The following is a 15286-nucleotide window of genomic DNA, read 5'->3' on the forward strand; positions in this document are numbered from 1 at the left end:
CAAGACATTCCAAAGAGGAAGTAGTCAGTTTTTCCAATTTAGTTATTCAATAAAAATATATTGACTCACTTTCATTGACCCCGGGTAAATTTCCAAGTGTCCTAGTGGGTATTTTCTTGCCTATCAGGTGATACTCATTAACTCTGTCTTCACCTCAGTATCCTTACCTGACTCCCATGTGAGGTGCCTGACGCCACCATTACCTTGAACTTCCTCCCTCTCCTCGTGAAAGATACATAAGTGCTTTCTTCGTTTGTTCCCTAGAATCAACTAATGAGGTCCTCACAGCAAGGGCCTGTATGAGGAGATTTGAAGAAAAAACAATGCTAAAAGTAAAAATGAATAGATAGTAAAATAGAAAGGAATACAAGAATTGATTATAAGTTCTTAGAAATCTATTTTAAAGAAGCAGATATATGAAAAATACTAATCATTAGTCATTAGGGAAATGCAAATTAAAATCACAATGAGATATCACCTCACACCTGTCAGAATGGGTATTAATAAAAAGATAAAAGATAAGTCTTGACAAGGCTATGGAGAAAAGGGAACCCTTGTACACTGTTGGTAGAAATGTAAATTAGTTCAGCCATTATGGAAAACTGTATGGCAGTTCCTCAAAAAATTAAAAATAGAATTACCTGGGAGGCCGAGGCAGGTGGATTGCTCGAGGTCAGGAGTTCGAAACCAGCCTGAGCAAGAGCGAGACCCCGTCTCTACTATAAATAGAAAGAAATTAATTGGCCAACTAATATATATACAAAAAATTAGCCGGGCATGGTGGCGAATGCCTGTAGTCCCAGCTACTTGGGAGGCTGAGGCAGGAGGATTGCTTGAGCCCAGGAGTTTGAGGTTGCTGTGAGCTAGGCTGACGCCACGGCACTCACTCTAGCCTGGGCAACAAAGCGAGACTCTGTCTCAAAAAAAAAAAAAAAAAAAATAGAATTACTATATGATACAGCAATCCTGATACCAAAATGTAATGATAATAGAAAAAAGGAATTATTCTACTCTGTCCTCATTTCACAACATGTATGCAAAAATCCTAACAATAAATAAAACCTACCATTATCAAATAGATTTCATAGGAAAGAGAGGATGATTTAACATTAGTAAATCTATTAATATGTTAGAGAATATTAATTGGCTAAAAAAGAGAACAATTTTCTAAAAGGTAATGCATAAACGTCTACATCCATTCATGATGTAGAGTAAAAAGAAAAAAGAAAAAACCCTTGTAGTTACTTGAAATGGAAGTACACCACCTTATGTGACAGGATGTATCCACTGCAAGGCTGTATCATTCATAATGGTAAAGTAGTAGCGATATTTTTATTAAAATCAGGAGCAAGAAAGCAATGGCTTTCTTTCCTTTGAGCATTTCTCATTATTCTAAAAGTTTTAGGCAAAGAAAAATAAGATGCTTAAATATTAAAAAGGAGAAAGAAAAGAGTAATTTGGAAACAACAAAGTTGTTTAAATAGAAAACCCAAGGGAGGAAAAAAACCTAGGAAACTCAGAATTATTAGGAAATTAACAAATTGGATAAAAAGTAATTACATGTGTATACACATGTGTATGTACCTATAACATGTCAGTAGATTTCTTACAAACCAACATTAATCCTCTATAAAACCCCAAATTCCCAACTCAAAACAGGAGAAATCTTATGGTATAAAGTTAACAGGAAGCAGGAAGTAAATTTATACCTGAAGCATGTATGCAGGTGCCTAGAAAAGGACTAGAAGGAAATCGTGCTCAGTTCCACTGACCAGTACGAATATGGGAGATTTTGAATTCCTATTTGTCCACTTTTCTTTTTGGTAACTGGGTAACATTATTATCCCCAGAAATATTTAGGTCTTTTTAAAAAATATAACTAAAAGTATTATAGGCAATAATAGTCTAAGGCTGTGATCTCTAAAACTGCATTTATCAGGATCTAGGAATAATGAAAATATATTCCTAAACGTTGTGAAATACTTTAAATCCAAGAAAGAGTGTCGGTTTCCTGTCAATAACACAGACCCTGAGTCATGGTGAGTGGCCCACATCCAAGGTAATATTCCGCTAGAAGCCATTGCTGCAGAGACTGATGCATGTTAAATATCTTGACAATCACCCTTACCCACACCAGTGGCCTTGTATCAGTGCACATACCTGTATTCAGCACACCCTGTATACAGTGTCACTGAGTCAAACAAGGACCACAAGTTGGTTGAGATCTGGGAAAATAGCCATTCCCTCGTTTCACTAATGAGGAAACTGTTGCAGAGCATCGTTAGATTAGAATTATTAGGGTAAGATTGAATACTGGATATACTCATAAAATGTCTGGTTTTCTTTCTTTGTTCCATGATAAAAAAAAAACACTGTATTATCAATCATATAACAGAATAAAATAATGATTTCTATAGTTATGTAATGTAAAATGTTAAAAAAAATCTTACATTTTATGACTTCATAATTTTAAATGGTTCAGCACATAACAAACATACTAAAATATTTCCAAATCTTGAGAAGTATGGCTAAATGTTTGTGAGTTAGTTCAGATTTCTCCCAATATAAAATATAAAATTTTACCTAAGTAAAAATGTCTGATCTTCTATGATTAATGTTATTGTTATTATTGGTAAACGCTGCCTGTTGCTGGGCAGCTCATTGTATGCTTGCTAACCCTCAAATAACTATGAGGCCACCAGAGAAAGGATTTGTGTGAGAACAGCAGAAATTTGTCCACTGATCTGGCCAGCCCAAGATGACTACTTCCAACCAAGTCCCCACTGGGCATTTCCTGATTCCTAGGGAGGGATTAGAAGATCGCTGTCCTGGGTGCACTCCTCTGACTGAGAAAGATCTTTCTGGGGCTGTGCCTTGTGAACCGCATGCTCTCTTGCCTGCAGGCCTGTTGTACGTAGCTCAGCTCCTGAAGGAGCAGCCTCTTTGGACAGAGGCTTAAAATGATGGTCACAATTGGTATCATTTGGTTCTGCTTCCCACCAACCACACAGTGCATTCGGGGCTCTCCTCCCTCACTCGTCCTATGAGAGCCTGTCCTTAGATATGTCTACCTGATTCAAGTTTTCTAAGCCTGCCACTGAATGTCACAGAACCACAGGTCCCTCATGAGTGCATGTCCCCAGGGGCACTTCTCAGGCATTGTCTGTCTGTGTCCTGGCCACCAGCTTCCCATTTTGCCTAGAGGAAATCAGACAGCCTTCCATGGCTCTTCAGTGCTGTGTCCCATGGCCTTCCTCTGGCCGATGACAGGCTATAGTGCCCCATACCTGCCCATCTCCCCTCCTCCTTCATAATCATCACCCTTTCTTGTCTTGCTATTCTCTCAAAATAAGAACCTGGGCCCTTCTCACGTTAAGAGTTTTTCTGATAATTACAGATTGTGCATAAGAACAATGACATATATGGAAAAAATTATAGGAGTTTAGGCTATTTTGCAAAGTCCTTGCCATGAATGCCCTGTTTGGACAGTCTCTGGAAGCCACCTCACTGACCTCTGGCTCTCTCAGCCAGCAATTGACCCCTCTAGACACAGATGTCCCCTTTTATAAAAGAGTCTCATTTTATGTATGCCATTAAGTCAGAGCAGCAGCTACAGACATCAGGAATAGTTGGCAGAAACCTCAATGCCAGAATCACATTAGGTCCCTCTAATGTGGTAGCTGTCAGGTTTGGGGACTGTTCAATAAGGAACTCCATACATTTGATGGTATCTCCTAAGTTCTAAAAATTCTTAAATCAGTGATTCCTGTTAAATCACCCTCTGGGTGTAATCGTAGACCTAGAACTCATTCAATAAATACTATGTGAATTGATACATCAGCAGGAGAAAAACAGCTCCTATACACATGAAATAATTAAAGAATAATTAAGCTTTACCTTCCACTTTCCCTCTTCAATCCACTTTAACTCAAATTGTAAGGATTCACACTCCTTGATCTCATATTCCCCATCTTTGCTCAAATTATTTATTTTATCCAGAATGTCCTCTCACTAACTCTAAGTTCTCAAATCTTTTGACTCAACTAAGATGTTCATCCTCTGTAAAGGTTTGCCTGGTTCTTCCTCATCTCAAATTCCTTTCCAGTAAGCTCCTGCAGCACCTTCATTGTATATTTACAGCTCTTGTCTCTGTTAACCTCTTGCATGGTCATTGCTCTGCAGAGCTCACTTCCTCTACTCCACTGTGGCTTACGGACAGATTGATGCCTGATTCAGCCTTGCATTCTCAATGCCTATCATCACATTTTACGTACAGTAGGTGTTCAGTATTTCTGAAATAAATGAACAAATGGACCATGAAACTAAGACCATGAGATCATTAAGATTTCAGTGGAAGGGAGTATCGGATTGGCCTGTAGGGGTTGGGAAAATTTTCTAGGTAAGCTGGAACTTGTACAGGATGGTGAAAGATTGATTTAATTTGAAGGAGGTGCAAGTTTGAGTACAAGGCATAGAAGCACTGCTATAAAAATCTCTGCTCCCTTTGTCTAGATAGGCAACTTCTGAGGTCTCAATTGGGAACAGTTAAGGCAGTAGTTAAAACAATTCATTCATTGATGTGTCTTTTGATGAAAAATCCGAAAGAATTTAGCAATTAGGAAGGGTAGGCCTCATGAATAAATGAGGCTAGGCAAGAAGAGAGTGCATGTACTCTTGTACATATAACTCTCACTACGGAAATGAAGCTTGCTTATCAGCACCAGGATTCTAGGATGGGTACTGGTCTATGCACCCAAGCAGTCTGACTTACACAAGATCACAATGATGGCCTTAACTGAAGAGGCCCGCCTGGGTTACTCTCAGGTGTCCAGCATGAGCCTCAGGCTGCCCTTATTGAGTGACCAAAGATCCCTGCTCTGACCTTTCTAACTAAACCCTGTACGCATCAGATGATGAAGACTCAGTCAGGCCCTCTGATGTAAAGAGGTCTGGTTCAAGGTTGCCCCCAGAAGGAAAGGGTCCATGCAGGAAGGCTGAATTCTGTGAATGCCCTCATCCAAGAAGGACAGGCATTGGCAACATGCCCTGGCCTAGGGGACAGATCCCAGATCCTTCTTTCACTTGATGTGTTACCCTGAGCAAAATTCTCTTTCCCTACTGAATCCTCTGTGAGATAGGAGGTTTAACTCACTTGGTAACAAGTGCCTCCTCCATTACTAAAGAGCAGAAAGGGGCCCCAGGAGAGAACTCACCTTGTTACAAACACAGAGGGAGCAAGGTTTCTTTTGAGGCGAAATGAGGGGAGTGAGCCGCTGTTGCAGGCCCTGACCCCAAAGAACAAGGAAAGGCCATATATAAGAGAATGAGTGAGAGGGAGATGAGATCATCCTGTCTCGGGTTCTGTCCTCTGCAGTGTTAGCCTCTGGGGACCTCAGAAATTAGCCCTCCTGGGGAAGGTTGGGGGTTTGGGGAGCCACAGACCTGTCAACAACCCAAGCATTCATGGCTTTGCGATGCTTTTGATTTTCTCTAAAAGGCATTACATCTCACTCCTTACTGCATCCCTCATATTATTAATAGTTCCATAGGGGTAATTAGGGGGTGTTACTGATCCAATGAAGTTCAGAGGGTTTATTCGTCTTCCCAAAGTCACGCATGGAGCTCGTGGTGGTGCCGGGGCTAGGCCAGAGTCTCCAGTCCGAGTGCTTTGCTCTCCCAGATTCCTGCCCAAACAAGAGCTCTGAGCAGAGAGAAGGGAACTCCCAGGCTTGCCTTGACCTGGAGATGAGAAGGCAGCACCAAAAATGAAAAAAAGCTTTCTCCAAACTTTCCTAATAAGTCCCCGGGAATGTCATGCTTTCCCCCTCAGGACCTACCTCATTAATGGGGGGCACTGGGATTGCATCTTGGGGGTCCCACAGTGATTCTGAAAGTAGTGGTAGAAGAGATGAGATTGAGTCAGAAGGAACCAACTGGTCCCCAGGGATGTCACCCCCGACTATGATTCTGCAGGCCAGGCCCTTAGAAGTTGAGAAGCCCAGTGATGATATTAATGAACAGAGAGGGGAGAGGTTGGTTGTCCAGCCCTCCCACAGTGTCCTAGTCCCTGTTCAAACAGTGAGTGGCCACCACGATGAGACCTCTCATTTGCTTAGCTGCAGGAACCCCGGCCCTTCGCACTTTCCCAGGGTAGCCTGGTGTAGCATGAAAATCGTCGGCATGGTATATAGTCACACTTGCTCTTCCGATTATTTTATGTTAATGGTGTGACTTAGGACCAGCTGCTGAACTCTGGGCTTCAGTTACCTTATCTGTGAAAACAGAATAATGTTTCCAACCACAAACGACTGGTCTGAGAATTAAATAAAAATAGCATACTTAAAGTACTTGGTAAGAGATCAACAAATGTTAACACTAAAATAATGGCAATCACTAATATTTATTTTGATGTGTTGTTTTAATCTTCCCAACAACTCTTTGATGTAGCTTCACTGCTTGGCCCAATTTACAAAGGAGGAAATTGAGGCTCAGAGAAGTTTTGTGACTTGCCTGATGTTAAACATCTAGGATGTTGCAGAGCTGAGACTCAAATCACAAAACAGGGTTTTAACAACTTTTCTACAAGACTCTTCCTTCCCTCTTTAGCTAATTCAAAAAGCAATTGCTGTCCCATTATCCGACCAATGCAGCTCTGTCCCTGACCTCAAAGCTCTCATGTTTGGGCCTTTTTCAGCATCTTCAGAATGCAATTCTAGATGTCTCCACCTCCAGGAGGTGTTAGCCAACTGGGAAAGGGTTAGTGGCCACATTTTCACCTTCACAAGCTTGCCATTAGTCCCGTCAAAGTGCCTGGTACCTGACTTGTTGTAAATGAGCCTGCGGTTCCACATCCGAGTCATGCTCATTCTCATACACCCAGCACTCAGCTCTGGACTCTAATTCCATAGTATAACTTTCTGTCTCACTAGGCTGTCCCTGTCCACCATAGCTTATTTTGAAGGTACAGTCATTAAGATAGTGTCATATTTGAGCAAACTTAGAGAAATGAACCAAAATAACAAATTAGAGGACCTAGAAATAGTATGTGGATATTTGATAAATGTCATGAGTGGCCAACAGAGTCGTGAGTAAAGGACAAACCTTTCAACAAATAGTGCTGGGACATTTGAGAATCCATAGAAACAATAATAATAAATGACACGAAATGTCTTTCTCACTCCATGCTCAAAATATCAGTTTCAGGTGGACAAGATAACTTATATTGAATAGTAAAAATGTAAAACATTGAGTATATTTTATGAAATATCTTTATGATCTTTTAGGAAGTAAATATTTCTTAAATAAAGCCCAAGAGCATTAATCATAAAAAAGACAGAAATTTGCCTACATTAAAATCTCAAACTTCTACTCATCAGAAGACAACTATTTTCTAAGTGAAAAGACAAGCTACACATTAAAAGATATTTTCAGCACACGTAGCTATTCTGAAGTATCCAAAATATATAAAAACTTCTGCAAACAATTAGCAAAAGATAAACGGATGCCATAGAAAATAGGCAAAAGATAAAAACAGGCATCTTGCAGAAGAGGAAACAAAAATGGCCAATGAATTTTGGAAAGGAAGCTCAGCCCTTTCTGTAATCCACCAAATGCAAATTAAAACCACAATGGAGACACCATTTTAAACTATCGGCCTGAATAAAGAAATGAGATACTATCACATTTTGATAAGACTAAAGAGCAACAAAGACTCTTATACACTGCTAGTGAGACCATTAAATTGTATAGGCACGTTTGGAAAACAATTTAGGCTTTATCCTTTAAATCTGAGTTGTACTGATTCCATTGCTAATTAGAGACCACAGAGAAATTCTTGCACGTGTGTGTGTGCCAGAAATTGTGTGCAAGAGTGTTTGCAGAAGCAAAGTGCCTTCAAACAGAAAGGTAAATGATAAATCGTGCTACATTCATGCCATGCAATGCTATGTAGCCATAAAAATAAATGAACAACAGTTGTAGGCACTAATATAGGAGAATCACACAAACATGATATTGCGTGAAATAAGCACATCAAAGGAGAATAACTATTGAATTATCCCATTCATATAGCTCAAACATATACAAAACTTATGATATTATTTACAAAAGAATATAGATGCAATATAAGTATTCTTAAGGGTGTTTCTCTCCTCGGAATAGTATTACTTGAGAGGGGAGATAAAGGACTAGGATTAAGAAGGGGTATGCAGGAGTCTTCAAAGCCAAGGGAATGTCCAATTGCATAAACTGGGTAGTAGGTAGGATATTTGCCTAATGGCTTTATTATTCTTTTCTTAAAGTCAGGTATAATTTACAAACAGTAAAATTCACCCTTTGCTGGTTTATAGTTCTGTAAGTTTTGACCAATGTATACAGTTGTATAACCACAATGGCTATCAAGATATAGAGTATTTTCAGCATTCCAAAAGGTCTTTCATGCCCCTTTGTAGTCAGTGCCATTCTCCCACCCCTGTTTTCTGGAAACCACTGGCCTGTTTGTCCTTCACCACTATCTGTTTGTTTTGCCTCTTTAAGAATTTCATATAAAGATAATTATACAGCCTTTTGTGTCTGCCTTCATTCACTTAGTAAAATGGTTTTGGGATTCAGCCATATAGTGTTGTGCATAGTAGTTAGTTCCTTTTCATCACTGGGTAGGATTCCATTATATGGACATACTATATGTTTTTTATTACCCAATTGGTGGACATTAGGATTATTTCTAGTTTGTGGTGATTATGAATAAAGTTGCTATAAATATTCACAAGGAAATCATTGTGTAGACATATGTTTTTATTTATCTTGAGTAAATACCAAGAAATGGGATTGCTGAGCCATATAGTAACTGTATGTTTAAATTTATAAGAAACTGTCAAACTGTTTTTGAAAGTGGCTGCACTATTGTTCATGCTCACTAGAAAGTTCCCATCGCTCCATATCCTTACTTATGAAAATACCACTGTTTTAATTCCTATAATTTTGTAATATTTTTTATATCCAATGTTCAATTTCTCCTTCAATTTACTTAATTATCTTTACTTAATTATCAATTTACTTAATTACTTTAAGGCTATTCTCCCACAATTACCAATCCATATGAATTTTATAATCATATTAATAAGTTTCATAAAAAATATTGAGATATTTGAAATTGTTATTCCATTGTTTGCTTTCTGACTCTCATAACTGCTCTTGGGATTCAATTGGAAACAGAACTGTCACTCTTTTATGAATAATCTGCTTTCTCTCTTCAACAGTTTTTCAGAGACCACTCTCCCATTAGGGTGATGTGTTTCACTGTGATTTTTAGGTGTGCATTTCTTTTTATTTTATCTGTTTGAGATTTGTGGTGCTTCCTGATTCTGAAGATTCTTTGTTTAATTCTTCAAAATTCCCACCCACTAACTTTGAAAATATTGCCTTGATTCCTTTTCTTAATTTCCTCTTCTGGAGCTCTTAGATATATGGTAAACCTTCTTATACTATCATTCATGTCTGCTAACAACTCTTTTATAGTTTATATTCCTTTGTCTGCGTAGCATTCTGTGCAATCATATCAGACCTATCTTTTAGTTCAGTCATTGTTTTGTCAATTGTTTTTAGTCTGATGTTTAACTCATCTATTGATTTTAAATTAAATCATCATATTTTTCATCTCTAAAAGGTATTTTTGGTATTTTTTAATCTCCTTGATTAATTTTTGGTAGTTTCTTATTTCTGGATCAACTTTTTATTTTATTTTCCATCATAGCTGAATGGATAATTTTTAAGCTGTGTGTGTGTGTGTGTGTGTGTGTGTGTATTAATTTTGAAAAGGTTCTATGCCATGTCTTCAAATTCACTAAACTTCTCTTATGCAGTGTGTATAATCTGCTGTTAATACCATCTAATATATATTTCTTTTCAGATACTGTATTTTTCCTCTCTAGAAGTGCAACTGGGTCTTTTATAGATCTCCCATTTCTCATTATAGTCAGGTTTTCCTCAGCATTATTGAACATATGGAGTATATTTATAATAGCTATTTTAACATTCTTTCATACTAACTCTATAATCTGGGTAGATTTTGTTCTGTATCTATTTATTTATTTTCTCCCTGCTTCTTTATTTGCTGATTATTTTGATTGGATACAAACATTGCTGAATGCTAGATTGTGTTACATTCCTGTAAGTATTGTTCGGCTTTTTCCAAATACAGTTCTAGGACAGAAGTATGGTCCTTTCAAGACTTGCTTTTAAGTTTTGTTAGTGTCCAGAACAGACATTATTCTGTGGTTAAGTTGACCTCATTATGGAAGCTATACTCTTTGTAGGATTCTACGCAACCGCCTGTGGTGGCTGGTGGGCACATAGATTATTCTTGCCTTTATGTGAGCCTGTGAGATTTTTCCTTCCTACTTGCTTATGGAGTTTTTTCTCCTAACCTTATTAGTTTCCTCACATGTGTGAACAAATTCCAGTACAGCCAAAGACCAGAGAGGGCCCATCTGCAGGACTCTGGAGTTTCCTTTCTGTGAAGCTCCCATGTCTCCTGTGTTATTTCTGCCAATTCTTGCTGCCATGGCCACCCCTAACTAAACCGTCTCCTCAACTCGGAAAACCACGGGGCTCTGTTTGGGTTCTCTTTGCCCTGTGATGTGGCCTCGCCACTCACTCTCTCTCGCAGTAAGTTGAAACATTTTTATGGCTCATACTATTACTGAGATGAGGAATTATTGTCCTGCACTGCATATTATCCATTGTTTCATATATTTTGTTTAGTTTTCTAGTTGTTCAAAGTGGGAGGGTAAACCTTGTCCCTGTTACTTCATCATGGCCAGAGTAAATAACTTTCTAAGAAAATACACTTCTGAAAACTGTTTATGAAAATATAAAAATCTAAACAGACCAATTATGACTAAAGCCCAGAATTATTGCCAGAAGTATGGTCTTTCATCCACCCCCAAAAAAACTGTACATCTTGAGGTTCCTGTGGGATGTTCAGGTAGAAATACCCAACACACAGTTAGGTATCAGGGTCAACAGGGTAGTGTCAAGAATGGAAACAAAATTGCAGATCATCAGCATGCATCTTCTTCACATTGCTATGGGAGTATAGAGGAAGGGCATCTAGCCCAGCCCCAGGACTCATGGACAGTTCCTGGAAGAGAGAAGACTTACAATGGGTCTTCAAGGATGGAGTTTCCTGTACTAACAGTGTGTGAAAAAGGAGACTTTCCAGGAAGAGAGCACAGCCTTGGTCATGTAGGAGGAGAAGGCACACATGATGGGCTCTATTTAGGCTCTGTAACCTAGAGGTCCCCTTCTAAGGACAGCTGTCAACATAAATCTCAACTCATCCTAATTCTGTGCCAACTCCTTCTTGGCCCATGATAGTTTTAAGCCACTATGAGTTTACTCAATTGATCCTGCAAAGGGCTTCCCCCAAACCTGGTAATGAGAGCCAGTGGGAAAACTTCATTCATGAACAAGACATTGTTTAAAAGTGTATTTGATGCCAAAATCCAGGTATCAGTCAGGATAAGGAGGTCATGGTCTAGAAGATGCTCTAACCCTTTCTCTTCCTTTATGGTGTTGGAAGCAGGAGGCTGGAAAACAATTAGGGTCAGGACACTGCAGGGTTCAAATTGCACTATGGGAGCAGAGAAAAAGGCAAAGCCTTTGATTGAGACTGGAAGAGAAGTCAGGTTTGAGGATGGTTAAAGGGAGCTGTGATGGGAGGTGAACTTGCAAGATGACAGAAAAGACACTGATCCAAGAATGAAATAAAAGCAAATCCTGGCTCAGGCTCTACCCCCTCAGCCCTACGCTCCAGATAAAGGCTAGAAAGTCACAAGCCTCTGCTCCTCTCTACTCCCTTCCCTTCCCAAGATGACAGGCTGGACTAAACCAGAAACCCAAAATCTCAACTCCGTCCCCAGCACTGTGTGACTTTCTAGACTTTAAGCTTCTCTGAGATTCATTTTAACTCTATAAAATGCTGGTAACAAGAGTGCTGGTTCATAGAAAGTGATCAGAAACATTTTTGTTAAATAAATAAGTGAATTTTTGCACATCCAAAATGGTTCCCACCCTTTGGGAAACCCCATATCATTAAGGACATACTTGGAAACATTTGAGAAAGTCCAAAACATTTTAAAGGATCTAGAGTCATTATGTCTTTGACAAAGGCAGGTGTTTACCTGGCTCTGAATCCCCCTGGAAGGTGCTAATTTCTGGGGCCTCCAGGGGAAACAAAGAGGAGGAGAAAATCCCAAGGTGAAAATGATGTCAGCTGAGTTGTTTGTCTCTTTGTCTATCTGTCCTTTATAAGCTATCCCCTGTGTGGGGGCCACTGGGGCAGTGTGACTGTCCCTCCTCTTTCCCCAAGAAGTGCCTGTCCCTTTAGCCATGTGAGTACCATCCCAACAGCCCTCCCTGCACTCTCACAACTAGCTTACCATGTAAGTGAAGTTCACCCCCTGGGCCCTGGAATGGCTTCTCCCTTCCCAAAAAAGATCCAGTGGAACTTGGGTGCTTGGATGTGAGGGGTTAGAGAGCGGGAGGCGTCAGCAATGACTAAGGTGTTGAGCCATACCAACGGGGAAGATGGCAAGGCTGTTGCTAAAATAGTGAAATCAAGAGGATATGGAGATTGAAGAAGGGAAGCTCAGATTTGGAGACTGAGTTTGAGGTTATGGTAAGAACATGTCCATGCAGAAAAGGTGGTTACCTATTGTGGAACTGAGGACATTTAATCATCTTTAGTCATCAGGGCATGTCTTCCTGCACTCCTGTCTTGTGCCCCTTGGGGATCTCTAGTCTTTTCCTGTATGAGTTAGGCTCCATGTGGTATAAATATCTATCCCTCAGCCAGAAGTTGAGGTGAATCACTGCATATTTTATTAGTGTGGCCACTTTGGAGCTGGGGAGAAGAAAGCATTACTTAAGTGAGTGTGTATGTGGGTGGTTCCTGGCACCTGTAAGAGATGTTGGCTTTATCCAGTCATCAGGCCCATGACAGTGTGTGTGTTGGATGATGTGTAATCAGAGCCAGGAGATGGAAGAGTGGACAGCTCGGTGATGGTGGAATTGGAGGCAGAGGGAAATTCGGGGTCTGGACACCTGCTTACCCAAGACTCTACCTGTGTGAGAGAGTTCAGCTGGGCATCCAGTGAGGCAGGTCTACGGGGGTCCACTGACCCTACCTGGGAGTGTAAGCCTGGAAACTCTCCCTTGTTCAAAAGCTCTTTTTACATTCTTCTTATTCAGTAAAAGCTCTGTTCTTCCGAGCCCTAGATCCCCAGATTCTGTATGGAGAAATGCAATATAATCTTACTATTTAGAAAGTCTAAAAACATGGTGGTCACCAGTGATGGAACTGGAAATGTCCTCAGTGATGTCTCCTCATTCAGTGTCATTGGTTTTCATTTCATTGAATTTTTTCTCATATGTCCAGACCAAGTCTCATGACTTCACGAGTTAATCTTTTCATGGTCTGGGCCAACGCAGGCATCTCACAATGGCTGAAACATATGACAACACATGTATGCAGAGGCTGCAGGGACACAGGTGAGGGAAGCATGTCTTTCCCCTTACCCTGAAGTTTTCCTTTCATCTTCTGGGATCTTGTGTCCCTAAATATGGCCACCTCTGCAGACTTGGGGTCTTCTCCCTGGAATTTTGGCCTCAAGAAAATAATCTTTCCCTTTAACCTTCAAATGTAACATTTGCTCTTCCCCTTCCCCTTCCCCTCCCCCCTTTTTTGACAATTCATCTGTCTCTGTTTGAGTCTGCCCAGTGCTGCTGTTCTCACCCATTAAGAGTGAGATTTATCAAGGCATTTCCCAATGTGTCTAAACTTCAACTTTCTTCCCCTTAAATGTGCCCTTCCATCCTGGGCCTCTCCTGGACATTGCTATCAAGACATCATTGATGATTGTCATCAAAATCTCATTCTCCTTTCCATCGGCCCTGTCTGACATTGCCCGTTCTGCTGCTGGGGGAAGACAGCCATGGATCTGGGAGCCTCGAGGAATGACTCGGTCGTGACTGAGTTTGTTCTGCTGGGCATAACGGATGCTCCAGCTCTACAGCCCATCCTCTTTGTCGTCTTCCTTCTTGCTTATGTAGCTACCATTGGTGGCAATTTCAGCATCCTGGCTGCCATCCTTATTGAACCCAAACTCCACACCCCCATGTACTTCTTCTTGGGAAACCTGTCCCTGCTGGATGTTGGGTGCATCAGCGTCACTGTCCCTGCCATGTTGAGGCATTTTATATCCCAGGACAGAAGCATTCCCTATAGGGCCTGCCTGTCCCAGCTCTTCTTCTTCCACCTCCTGGCCGGGGCAGACTGCTTCTTGCTGACTGTCATGGCCTACGACCGCTACTTAGCCATCTGCCAGCCCCTCACCTACAGCACCCGCATGGGCTGGGGAATCCAGCAAGCCCTGGTGGCCATATATGTCATCTGCCTTTTCCTTCACCAATGGTCTGACCCAAACTGTTGCCTTGTCTACTCTTCAATTCTGTGGCCCCAATGTGATCACTCACTTCTACATCTGCCAGCCCCTTGCAAACCTTTGGCAAATTAGATCAAGAGAGAAAGTGCACAAACACAGGGCACCTGAGAAAGGCAGGGGGCTGAATTTCAACCTGAATTTTAGTTACAAAGCAAGAGACTGTGTAGTGTCTGGCAAGTTCCTTAACATCTTTCAGCACAAACACGTCGTCTACAAATTGCAGATAACAACAAGAATCCTGCCTCAGAAGTTGGTGTCATAATTAGAGGAGACAGCATATGTGAAGAACTTAGCACAATGCCTGGCTCACAGAAATTATTGCTATCATAATGTCATTTTAATATCATAAACTTAAACAAATAGAGTAGCAGATCTTAGTCCGGGGTTTGCATCAGAATTACCTGTGATAATTTTTTAAATTTTCATAGATACACTATTTTTATTTTTACGGGCAATCTAATTCTCTCATCAGCAGACTCATTTTTATAATTCTCCAGACTATACTGTTAACAAAAATGTGCTTCATAGATGCTTCCAAACATGGGGATTTCTGATTCTATAATCTTTTTTCCCCAACATATTTCTGTATTTTGTTTCTTCCCATGTGAGTTTCAAGGCTGAGAAAGTCTAACACTGGAAAAATTTTCATCTTTCTGTTTCTTTTTCCTTTTTTATGTCTTATGAATAAGATTCTATATTCAATGGTTAGTTTGGGCAACACAGTAAATTAAATTACTCCCCCCAAAAAAGGGCTGTTTTAGTTAGAGTTCCCCTAGAAGCAA

At 40.3% G+C, this 15286-nt stretch overlaps 1 pseudogene; it reads left to right on the top strand.

Annotated features, from left to right (window-relative positions):
• Nucleotides 1–13994: 13994 nt before the first annotated feature.
• On the top strand, nucleotides 13995–14766 carry LOC105879212 (putative olfactory receptor 3A4; annotated as a pseudogene).
• The last annotated feature ends 520 nt before the right edge of the window (nucleotides 14767–15286 follow it).

Source organism: Microcebus murinus, chromosome 18, assembly GCF_040939455.1.
Source record: "Microcebus murinus isolate Inina chromosome 18, M.murinus_Inina_mat1.0, whole genome shotgun sequence".
Classification (NCBI taxonomy): domain Eukaryota; kingdom Metazoa; phylum Chordata; class Mammalia; order Primates; family Cheirogaleidae; genus Microcebus; species Microcebus murinus.